The sequence below is a fragment of the Hordeum vulgare genome, chromosome 5H (assembly GCF_904849725.1).
Source record: "Hordeum vulgare subsp. vulgare chromosome 5H, MorexV3_pseudomolecules_assembly, whole genome shotgun sequence".
Lineage (NCBI taxonomy): Eukaryota > Viridiplantae > Streptophyta > Magnoliopsida > Poales > Poaceae > Hordeum > Hordeum vulgare.
Window position 1 is genome coordinate 28,049,926 of NC_058522.1, and position 12,386 is coordinate 28,062,311.

Below are 12,386 nucleotides of genomic sequence, written 5' to 3' on the forward strand. Positions count from 1 at the left end.
ACTTAGCTGTCTGATGGTGCAGGAGCAGCCGAGTGATGAAGATGTGTTTCACCAAGTGGCGACGCGGAGCGGTCGAGTGATGAACGTGCGGAGCGGTCGAGTGATGAAGGAGTGCCCGGTCGAGTGGCGGCGTGCGGGGCGACCGAGTGTCGAAGGAGCATCCGGTCGAGTGATGGCGCACGGGGTGACCGAGTGTGGAAGGAGCGTCTAGTCGAACGACGGCACGGAGCTGCCGAGTGACGACGCGGCGTCCAGTTGAGTGACGGCACGCGGGGCGATTGAGTGACGAAGGAGCGTCCAGTCGAGCGACGGCGCGAAGGAGCGTCCCACCGAGTGACGGCGTGCGGGGCGACCGAGTGTCGAAGGAGCATCCGGTCGAGTGATGGCGCGCGGGGTGACCGAGTGTGGAAGGAGTGTCCAGTCGAGCGACGGCGCGGAGCTGCCGAGTGAGGAAGCGGTGTCCAGTTGAGTGACGGCACGCGGGGCGACTGAGTGACGACGGACCGTCCAGTCAAGCGACGGCGCGAAGGAGCGTCCCGCCGAGTGACGGCGTGCGGGGCGACCGAGTGTCGAAGGAGCGTCCATTCGAGCAACGGCGCGAAGGAGCGTCCCGCCGAGTGACGGCGTGCGGGGCGACCGAGTGTCGAAGGAGCATCCGATTGAGTGACGGCGTGTGGGGCGACCGAGCGTCGAAGGAGCATCCGGTCGAGTGACGATGCATGGTGCTGCTGAGTGATCTTATGAGCCATTTAATGATGCCATTAGGCCCATTATGAGGCATTGAACGGCCATGTCGTTCCGTTACCATTTTTCTGGATGCGGTTAATTGATCAAGTAAAAGACCCACGTAATGCATGCACTTACGAGGCATTGACCGGCTACCCGTTACAGATCAAGGCTGATTCGTAGGTTGACATCACAGCGCGCCTCGACTGGGGAGACCCTTGCCGACGACCGGTGAAGGAGGAAGGAGCGTTGTGTGCCTGTGCCGCCTCGGCCTTGGGCCTCAACCGCGAAGGTCGCCGCCGAGCAGCCGATAACACGAGGCCGGAGTCGACGACGAGACGAACAGCATTGACGGCCGTGTGTGTGCTCAATAACAACGAAGTTGGAGAAGACAATGAAGCGGACGAAGTCGGAGGCCACGCATGGTAAAGACGAAGCGGGCGGTGCCACAGGTGCGCGTGTCAATGATGAAGCGACCGGCGTTGGAGGCCGCGCATGGCGACGACGAAGCGGGCAGTGCCAGAGCCGCGCGTGGCGACGATGAAGCGGTCGGCGTCGGAGGCCGCGCAAGGCGACGATGAAGCGGCCGGCGTCGGAGGTCGCGCAAGGCAACGATGAAGCGGCCGGCACCGGAGGTCGCACATGGCGACGACGAAGCGGGAGGTGCCAGAGCCGCGCGTGGCGACGATGAAGCGGCCAGCACCGGAGGCCGCGCATGGCGACGATGAAGCGGCTGGCACCGGAGGCCGCACATGGCGACGATGAAGCGGGAGGTGCCAGAGCCGCGCGTGGCGACGATGAAGCGGCCGGCACAGGAGGCCGCGCGTGGCGACGATGAAGCGGACGCCGCCGGCGGCGAGAAATCGATTTGTCACTTGTGGTTGAAGAAATAACCATATGCATCATGGCTCAATAGACGCTATGCCCCAAGATGGGCGCCAACTGTCGTGGGTATAAGTCTGACAGTAGAAAGGGGGTAAGATAACGGAGCATGATCTATCAAGATGCACATGGGTGACACGGTGGTTTTAGCGAGTTCGGGCCTCTCACAGTGGAGATAACAACCCTACTTCTCGTGCTCCGGAGAGGCTTTGTTTTATCTGTCATGGACATGAGTTACATGGTATAGAGAGAGCCAGAGCTCCAGGGAAGGAATGAGCCCGCAGGGGGAGAAGAAGAAGAAGAAGATCCCTCTAGCTATGTGGAGGGGGTGGCTTATATAGAGTGCGCCACCTCCTCACCTCTTATGTTACAATATGGGGCATTGATGCCATAATGTCAGCCCACTACAGATGTCTTGCCGACTGTTGGTATTTGCATGACCGAGTGAGTCATATGGCCGAATGGTTGACTATCATCCGAGTTGATGGAATGTACTTGTCTGAGTGGATCCGTACCGAGTGGATTAGATGTTGTCACAATCCAGTAGGAATTTCCCTTGTAGTCCTTAAACTAATAAAGAGGTGCCCTTGGGTAGGACGTATTGGTCAGACCTATGACCCTACCCTAGGGCTATATCCCCGTCATTCAACATTTCAGAGTTCATTTGTAGTGCTTTTCAATTTCAGGGTCAACTAGCTCAAAAAAAATAAGTAAATGCACGAAGAATACCAAATGAAGTCAGAAATTGTTGAAATTTTGTGATGTGTCTTTGAATGGTGCATTTTGAACACACAAAAAGTATGGAGTTTAAATAAGTTCAAAAAAATGAAATCCCTTTGTAAGAGATGAGTTCTCGTTCGAAACCTTGATATTTCGAGAGAGATTGTCCGTGTTGTACACGAAGTGGATCCAGTTTTTGTCGTAGCCCTTTGTAAGAGATGAGTTCTTGTTCGAAATCCCTTATTTATTCAATTTCAAACACTTTTCATTATCATAGTTTTGTCAAATTCTCAAATATGCAAAAAGAATTTTAATAAACATAGTTTTCAATTGAAAATAACAAAATAGTTAATAGTTTGGATAGTCAAAATAATTACTTTTGAAAATAGAAAATAGTTTTGAATTATTTATTCAATTTCAAACACTTTTCATTATCATAGTTTTGTCAAATTCTCAAATATGCAAAAAGAATTTTAATAAACATAGTTTTTAATTGAAAATAACAAAATAGTTAATAGTTTGGATAGTCAAAATAATTACTTTTGAAAATAGAAAATAGTTTTGAATTATTTAATCAATTTCAAACACTTTTCATTATCATACTTTTGTCAAATTCTCAAATATGCAAAAAGAATTTTAATAAACATAGTTTTTAATTGAAAATAACAAAATAGTTAATAGTTTGGATAGTCAAAATAATTACTTTTGAAAATATAAAATAGTTTTGAATTATTTATTCAATTTCAAACACTTTTCATTACCATAGTTTTGTAAAATTCTCAAATATGCAAAAAGAATTTTAATAAACATAGTTTTTAATTGAAAATAACAAAATAGTTAATAGTTTGGATAATCAAAATAATTACTTTTGAAAATAGAAAATAGTTTCGAATTATTTATTCAATTTCAAACACTTTTCATTATCATAGTTTTGTCAAATTCTCAAATATGCAAAAAGAATTTGAATAAACATAGTTTTTAATTGAAAATAACAAAATAGTTAATAGTTTGGATAGTCAAAATAATTACTTTTGAAAATAGAAAATAGTTTTGAATTATTTATTCAATTTCAAACACTTTTCATTTTCATAGTTTTGTCAAATTCTCAAATATGCAAAAAGAATTTTAATAAACATAGTTTTTAATTGAAAATAACAAAATAGTTAATAGTTTGGATAGTCAAAGTAATTAATTTTGAAAATAGAAAATATTTTTGAATTATATATTCAATTTCAAACACTTTTCATTTTCATAGTTTTGTCAAATTCTCAAATATGCAAAAAGAATTTTTAATAAACATAGTTTTTAATTGAAAATAACAAAATAGATAATAGTTTGGATAGTCAAAATAATTAATTTTGAAAACAGAAAAAATTAAAACTATATGAGAATTTATAGAGAAAATTAAACCTAAATTCAAAGTGACCTCACTTTGAATTGAGGTTGAATTTTCTCCATAATTTCGAATATAGTTTCAATTTTCAAATTTACAGTGAGTTTAGGCCCGTAAGCCTGCTTTAGAGAGGAGCTCGATGGAGATGCTGCGACGGGGCTTATAAACTAGTGTTAGTCCCCCTCGCTGGGCGAGGTGGGCCTAAACTTATCGTGCAGCCAGGTGAGGGGCTTTAGTCCCGGGTGGAGCCACGACCCGGGACTAAAGGGTGTCTTTAGTCCCGGCTCGAGCCCCGACCCGGGACTAAATGCCCCTGCTTCCCGCCTTTTGGTCTGCCGAAAAAGGGCATTTAGTCCCGGGTCGTGGCTCCACCCGGGACTAAAGGGGGTCTTTAGTAAAGATCCACCTATATAAGCGGAAGTTGGAAAATTTCCAACCCAAATCGCATTTCCTTCTCTCCTTCCTCGTTCTCCTGCCCGGCGCGGCACAGCGACGAACTCGACGACGCCGTCAGGCTGCCCGCCGTCCTGCTCGCCGTCGCCTGCCGTCCTCCTCGCCGTCGTCGACGCCTCCAGCCGGTAAGCCCCCCGCCCCCTCCTCCCAACACTCCGGCCGGTAGAAGGAAAGAAGAAAAAGGAGAAGAAAAGAAGAAAAAGGAGAAGAAAAGAAGAAAAAGGGAAGAAAAGGAGAAAAGGAGAAGAAAGGAAGAAAAAGGAGAAGAAAGGAAGAAAAAGAAAAATATTTTTTTTGTCATTTAATTTCTATTTTTATTAGGTTTGTGCTAGATTATTAGGGTTAGTAATATTTAGAATTAGGTTAGGGTTACAAGAAGAAGAAATACGAACAAAAATAAGAAAATAAGATTAGGAAAAAGGAAAATAAGAAGAGCAGGAGAAGAAAAGAAGAAAAGGAGAATAAGAAGAGGAGGAGAGGAGAAGAAGAGGAAAAATAGAAGAAGAGGAGAAGCAGAAGAAGAGAAGTTGAAGAAGAAGCAGAGAAGAAAATAAGAAAGAAGAAGAAGAAGAAGAAGAAGAAGACATTTCTACGTATATAGATGCTTAATTAGTGTTTCTTAGATTATTACTTAATTTTGCTATTGTATATGCTTAAGTGTTAATAGTTTAATTTTGCTATTGTATATGCTTAAGTGTTAATAGTTTATTTTTAGCAAGAAAATTAATAGAACTAGTTTATTTTTTTAGTTCATTTTACGATGTCTATCCCGCATCCTCGTCGTCGACTCGGCGGAGGACACCTGCTTGATCAGAGGGGCCCTGTCCGGGACTGGGCTCCGCCCGGCTAGTATTGGGAGGTGCTACCTTCCGGGGGGCGTAGGTTGGTGAGGAGCCAGCCCGTTGTTGACCCGCTCCTTGTTTGGTGGCGGTCGCGTGGGCCAGTGACGGTGCCGAGGCTTCCGGACACCGCGGAGGTGGTACGTCACCATGTCAGCGAGGAGGATGAGCACGTCCGTCGCTACATGGTTGCGTTGGAGGGCAGGTTCGAGCATACCTGGCAGGTTCTTCGGGGATCTCACTGGAGCTATGATCCTGTGATGGTTCCTTCTCTTTGGGTGTCCACCGCCCGCGACGACCGTCGGGCGCTACGGTTCTAGCTGTATCAGTGATGCTATATGTATGATAGTATTCGAGGAGTATTAGTGATAATATTCGACGATGTACGGACAAAAGAGATGATGTAGTTTTGCTTATAATTGAATGCATGCTAATTTGAATACTACTTTATTTTACGATTTGGTTTTGCTTATTGAATGCTCAAATTGGAAAAGTACTCCTACTTTGAGTACTATGCAGAAATTTAGGAGTCCCGGGTGGAGCCACGACCTGGGACTAAAGTTGTTTTGGAAGGGAGTTCCTCATAGAATAATTCTTTTTTGGTACAAAGTTCAACAAAGTCCTTTGACACTAGACAATGTGACATATAGAAGGGTAGATGAGATCAGGAAAAATAGGATCATTTTCTACACATCTACAATGTCGCCATTTTGTCAAATCCTTAAAGGTTAAGAGAATCCGTTAGACATATTTTAGAGTTTAGGTTCTAGCCAAGACCTATGGATCCACATATCAGGAACCTCGAAGAGGAAGAACTTCTAGAAGATATAATCAAAGACGGCCCCGACGTTGAACCAGCTGAATCTCCGTCGTCATATCTAAACCCCTCCGGATATGGAATGGAGGTCGACCGGCATGAAGATGAAGCCGATGGGGAGATAGGTCCAATGACGGAGAAGGTGATAGCTCCACTGATGGAGAAGCCGGTGGAGAAGCCGGTGGAGAAATAATAAAGTCCGGCGAGGTATACATATAAAGTTCGACAATCACTTGTAATATGTGAAAAATATTAGAGATAGCTCTATATTGTATACATATACATTCATTTGACGAATGTTTCTCCCTCTTAGGCCTCCACATCGAGCAAAGCTACGAAACGAGGCCCGACTAGAAAGTTGGATGCACGGACGCATTACACCATTGAGGTGATATTGCCTACGGGTGAACCCAAGCTTCCTAAGAATGCTGCTGACACATTCAAGAAGCAATGCAGAGTTCTCGTTAGGGATCACGTCCCGGTTAGCGTTCGGGAGTGGAACAAGCGCAAAGGGGCAGCCGATAGTGACTATGTCGCCGAAAGGTACAAAGATAATCTTCGGAATGATCTTATGTCACATTTCAACCTGCCAGAATGTGAGAATGAAGACGCCGCAGACAAACTGAGTGCCAAAGTCAAGCCGTGGACTCTAAATAAGTTGGCCGAACTGTTCCGTAGCTGGAAGAAGAAGCTATGGAAAAACTATCTGAAGACAAAGAAAGTGCCAGTATTCGAGGGGTATCTTGCCAAGCAGGCAAATCACTGGAAGGCATTTCAAGAGTACAAGGAGTCAGAAGATGCCCAGGCATTATCAGAAAAGAACAAGAAGAAATGCCGACAAGAATAAATATCACCACAAGCTGGGGCCAGGGGGCTATGAGACTGCCATCCCAAAGTGGGATAAGAAAGAGCAAGTTCTGCTAGATAAAGGCATCGTACCTGAACCACTCCGTGATGAGTGGGAATTGAGAGCAAGAAATTGGTTCCTTGCGCATGGTGGATCGTACGACGAAGAAACACGGGACCTCATCTGCAGTGACGGTCTTAGGATACCCAGGGAGAATTGGAAAAGGATAGTGAAAGAAATTAAGGAGGGAAAAAGAAAGTTCACTGCAGATAGAGAGAAAGATTTTCTCACACTGGTCCTCGGCAATGACGAACATGGAGGACGAACGCGAGGCTTCGGTCCTTCTTACCCGTGGTGGCTTGGGTTTGCCAGACACCAAGACACTTACAGAAGCCGAGAGAGAGCAAAGAAGCGGCAGCAGGATGAGGAGAATGACAAGTTCAACCAGTTGCTTGCCAGGATTAACGCGCAACAGAACCAGATTGATGAGCTTAGAGGAGTAGCGCGCCAGGAAGATCCTGCATTTGATATTACCGGCGCCCCATCTAAGCGAAAAGCAGCGTGGCTGAATCTGAGGCCCCGTCCGACGATGCACGAAGAATGATTTAGGGCGGTCCCGGCTACCCCGTGGATGGAATAAAGGAGTCAACATCATGTGAACTCCATCAGAAATTCAAGAACATATCCATGAAGGTGGCCGTCGGACAAGCTTTACCTTCTGGCCCTAATGCACGCTGGCATGGCCGTGAGATTCCAGCTGGCTTTGCTAAAGTCGGGGTGGATGAAATCATGGCGGGGTTTCATGATATGGAGCTCGACATAGCTGGACCCGCAGATGAGAGGACACTCGGAGAAGTACTCGGTGGAGTCATCCTATGGGACAAGAACTACATCAAACTTCCAAGCTCGGCCCCAAGGACAACACCGCCTCCGAGTCATCGCAGGTCACCTACACCTCCATTACCTCCAAGCCCTCCACATGACGTCGGCCAGCACAACACGAGTCCATCTCGATCACCGCCGCCGGACTTGGGTCGTCCGTCTCCTCCGCCGCCCGCTCCGGATACTAAGCGGAAGCGTGCCAGCAAGAACGCTCCGCCGACGATTTCTAAGCGACGGAGGCCCCCAAAGCGCAAACAGTCGCCCCTCCCAAAGGTACCTCATGCTAATCTTCCTATCAGACCTTATGATCGTACCCCCGAGGAAAACGCCAGGATAGCAAAGGAACATCATGATGCGCAGATGAAAAAGAAGGAACCCGAGCCCCACCCGGAATACACCGAGAAGCAAATAGCATTTGCGAAATACTTCACGACCCTTCCATCACAATATGACTTACACCATAAGCCTGATGACTATACACGCACATTGCAGAAGGAAGTGAAAAAGAGCAGATCACGTGCAAGTGCAAGTGGGAGCAAATCAAGTTCAACTACAAGCAAGAAAAAATCAGACGTTCCTCAGCTTGGACAACAGGCCAAACAGTCGATCCCACCCCTCACGGTGTTAACCGAGAATTTCCCCCCTCCGGTGCAGGGGCAAGATTTCGAATTAGCAAAGAAGTGGGCGGCTGAATGGGGTATCTCGGTTGAAGACATTCTGGCTTCCCAAGACGACAGGTTACCCAAGGTTGTGGTAGCCCCTAAGCCACAGTTTGTCATGGGAGCGCCTTTGGTCAGCAAAGATGATCTCCCAACAAATATGTGTTACTTGCATACATGGTACTTAAGTGAATCAAAGAATGGGAGAACGATGATCGTGGCGAGTGTCCCACGGGAGTACTACGGCCGCCCCGAAGAAATCCATATCGACTTTGATGAACTCTTCCAGATGTACAATCGCGACGCGCTCGACAATTCGCTTATGAGTTGCTATTGTCTGTAAGTTTTTCAATTCGTTGTCTACATATAACTTGTTAAGTTATTTCAATTCATTGTCTGTATATAACTTGTACTCTATTATGCAGAATGAAGATTCTGGATTGTAAAAGTAAGAACATCCTAAATATTGGGTTTATTGACCCAGATAAAATACATATAGCCACGCTAACTGATAAACCCAAGGAGACGGAGGAAAACCTTCTAAGGTTTCTAACAGATCAAAATTTCTGTGACCACATACTGTTTCCATACAACTTCAGGTGAGGGTCTTTACTCTGTTGTGACCATTCACTTATAAGTGTAATTGATAAGTTACTGACACATATATATATACATATATATACATGTGCAGCTTCCATTGGATTCTGTTGGACATTCAAATTGATAAGGGAAGAGTTGATGCCTTCAACCCATTATCGAGACCCTTGGACCAGTTCCAAAGCCTGCAGGACATGCTCCAAGGGTAACTTCAATCATTCTTGCGCTCTATCGGTCTCTTTCGATGATTTTCTGATATATCAATTAATGAAAAACTTAGCAAATCATTATCCTTGTCGGGCAGGTTTGGAAGCGGTTCAAGTGCGTGACTCCCGGTATCGAGTCTGAGAAGCTGACCTTTAGAGCGGCTCAGGTAAGTAGTAATATGATATACTTCTATTTTCAATACATTTATGATGCTAGATTATTATTTTGATTATATATATTCTATTCTCGTAAAGTGCGACCAACAGCCACGGGGAACGCATCTATGCGGATACTATGTTTGCGAGACCATTCGCACGTTTACCTCTGAGCACAAGGATCACAGATTCGACGTAAGCAATGAACATTCACGCCTCTATTTTTACCCGTCATTCTTTGTTATCATGATTGATATTCATATTCATCTCCTCTTCTTATATAGTACACGGCCATGAGGACGAAGGTCCTACCAGAGCAACGCGCGATTGCTGTTGCAGAGGAGCTTGCGACCTTTCTGAGGACGGAAGCTATAGATGACAAAGGACGATTTAGTGTAGCTAGGGGCCATTACTGATGTTCGTCCATGTAATCAAATAGACGGACTCTAGTCCCGATAATTCAGATCTCCATATAATTGTATATATATGCTCGCTTGTAAGATAAATTAATCTTATATATATATGCATAATTATTTCTATTTAAATTATATGAAAACTAATTCCCGAACACCAAACGAGGCATCGCGTTAATCTCCCGAACACCTAAACCCTAAAACCCTAAAACCCAAAAATAATTTTATTAAAAAAAACCAAAAAATAAACAAAATCTAAAACTCTTTAGTCCCGGTCCGTGTAACGAACCGGGACTAAAGGGCCTGCCCCTGGGACGCTACGAGGCGCCCACGTGGAGCACCTTTAGTCCCGGCTTGGAACAGGGTCGGGACTAAAGGTTAGGCCTTTAGTCCCGCCCGTTTAGTCCTGGTTGGTGAACCGGGACTAAAGCCCCTTACGGGCCGGGGCTAAAGGCCCTGTCTCCACTAGTGTAACTTGTGCAACAGTGTTAATAACACATATTCTACTACAATTTAACTGAATAAAAAGCATGCGTTAGTGCTAAACTAAAAGAACATTACATCAGAAGAGAGTGCCTGTGAAGATATAAGTGTGTGCCACACTAGAAGATAGCTTTCGTAATATCCAAAGAAAGCATCATGCATGTAACGAATCATTTCGACACTGAAAATTATTAAAGTAAAGCTTACCCAAATTTTCTGAACAATGTCGAACACTTCATTATAAGAGAGCTTGGAATGAAAGCAACAAGAGGAAATGTGTAGGATAATAACCCTACAATTTTCCCGTTAAAATCCAATATTCCACCTCCAGCTCCACACTACATTTAGAAGCACACTTATTTGATAACTTAGGATTGGGTAAAAATAATACAGAAGAAGAAATATAATTACCTTATTAGGAATTGAACAAGTGATGAACTTATAATGGTTATGTTGGAATTCAGAAGGGCCTACAGATGCCAGCTTGGCTTCTCTATAGATCAAATCTAGATTTGTATCCCTAGCTAATAACACAAATGCTTCCTGGCCGAACTCCGAGTTACCTTCCAATGGCAAACTCTGCAGGTGTAAACCTCCCGTGATCTCAAAGAAGGCGACGTCATAATGTTTGCTAAAGTACATCAATTGACTATCAACGGATGTGCCATCCAATAGATGAAGAAGAACCTAAAACGGAATAGTCGATTAGAAGCAATTGCACATGCATGTTGCAGTAAATTATAACATCAAACACGTGAGTTGAGGTAACAAAGAAGAATGTAATTTTGGTCACATCATAAAAGCCACAAGCTAATGTACACAGAAATATCAAACGGAGACAAACAAACAAAAAAAGTAAGATAGGGTTCCTGCGAATGCAAGAGGGCTGAATGTAAATACAACATCGAAGAAAGATACTTGAAAGTTTCAAGTGTGAAGTACATTTATTGTCTCCATTCATATCTCTAAGTAAAATAAAACGGAAATATTTTGCATAGCTAGCTAACATGATAGTTTTGAACATCACTTTTACCTTAGCTTGAGGAGCATATTGTTTATCCAGCCAATCATTATATGGTTTCTCAGTGCAGATAATCCAGGCAGAGGTGAGAATAGTAAGAGACTTCTTATCTTCATCTCGATTGATAACAATGCCTGTGCACCGGTTAATCTCTTTGCCATCTGCACATACGCTGAGCGTAGTTAACAAGCAACTTCTATATCCTATAGAGGGCCAATATAAGATAACGAAAAAATACCAAGGTAGGCTGAAAGACTCAGGATGGATTTGGCAGAGTTTAAAATCATGTCCTTGTTCTTGGGGCTGCCGTACCGCTCCTTGGTACCAAGGGCCTTGGAAGGCAGCTTGAGCGTCAGCAATTCTTCTTGTCGAGCTGCAAGCAGAAGCAACTCAATTCATCATACAGTTACTTGTCGAGCCTCTCAGACAGGATCGAGGTGAATAATGTTGAATGCTGGAATCGTTTAATTTATGAAGAATTAAAAGGGAATGGGAAGGCAATGAAAATACTACTCGTACTTGCGTAAATATATAGAATACCTAGCTTGTCCTCATACTTGCGTAAATCCTGGTGATATTTGGCCACAGCGGCCTTGTCGTCAGTGAAGCCGTAGACCAACTTCCCCTTGGAGTTCCTCCAGATTGGTACGAGTGGCATCTCCGGCTCACGCGCCGGGGACGACGAGTCTGAGCCTGAGCCTGAGCCTGAGCCGGGCTCCTTCTGTGAAGACATCTCAGGATCTGACTCCGATTCCGATGCCCTCGACTTGCTCCTCTTCGTCCTCGTGGTGGATCCAGATGCATCCTCGCCGGTCGGCCGTCGGCGCCCCGGTGGCTGGAGCTCTGAAGGATGCTACTCGGTCTCCGGCAACCTATACGGACCTGTGAAATCTGGGTGCCACGGCGGCAGCCGCCGCCGCGATGTGCTCGGGTTCGGAGGCCGCCGTGGGGGCGATGTCTTGGCATCCTCGTCGGGGGCGGTGGTTGCTCCCCCGAGGACTGGGTTGGACCCCGACCCGGACATCTCCACCGGCCGGAGCGAACGACGTCGGAGGAAACCCTACCTTGCAATTCAAGAGGACGCCCGAAGGCGTATGTGGCCTTCATATTATTTATGATTATAATATAAGTTTACACACAGATATCTCGCGAACGTTCGCTGGGATGGGATCCCAGCAAACGCCTCTATACTTGTCTAACTCAGATTGATGCATGGATGGCAGTTCTCTTGAAAATTTGCACTAAACTCAACTTTTTTTTTTTCAAAATCAACCCCGGCACATTCGTTCGCA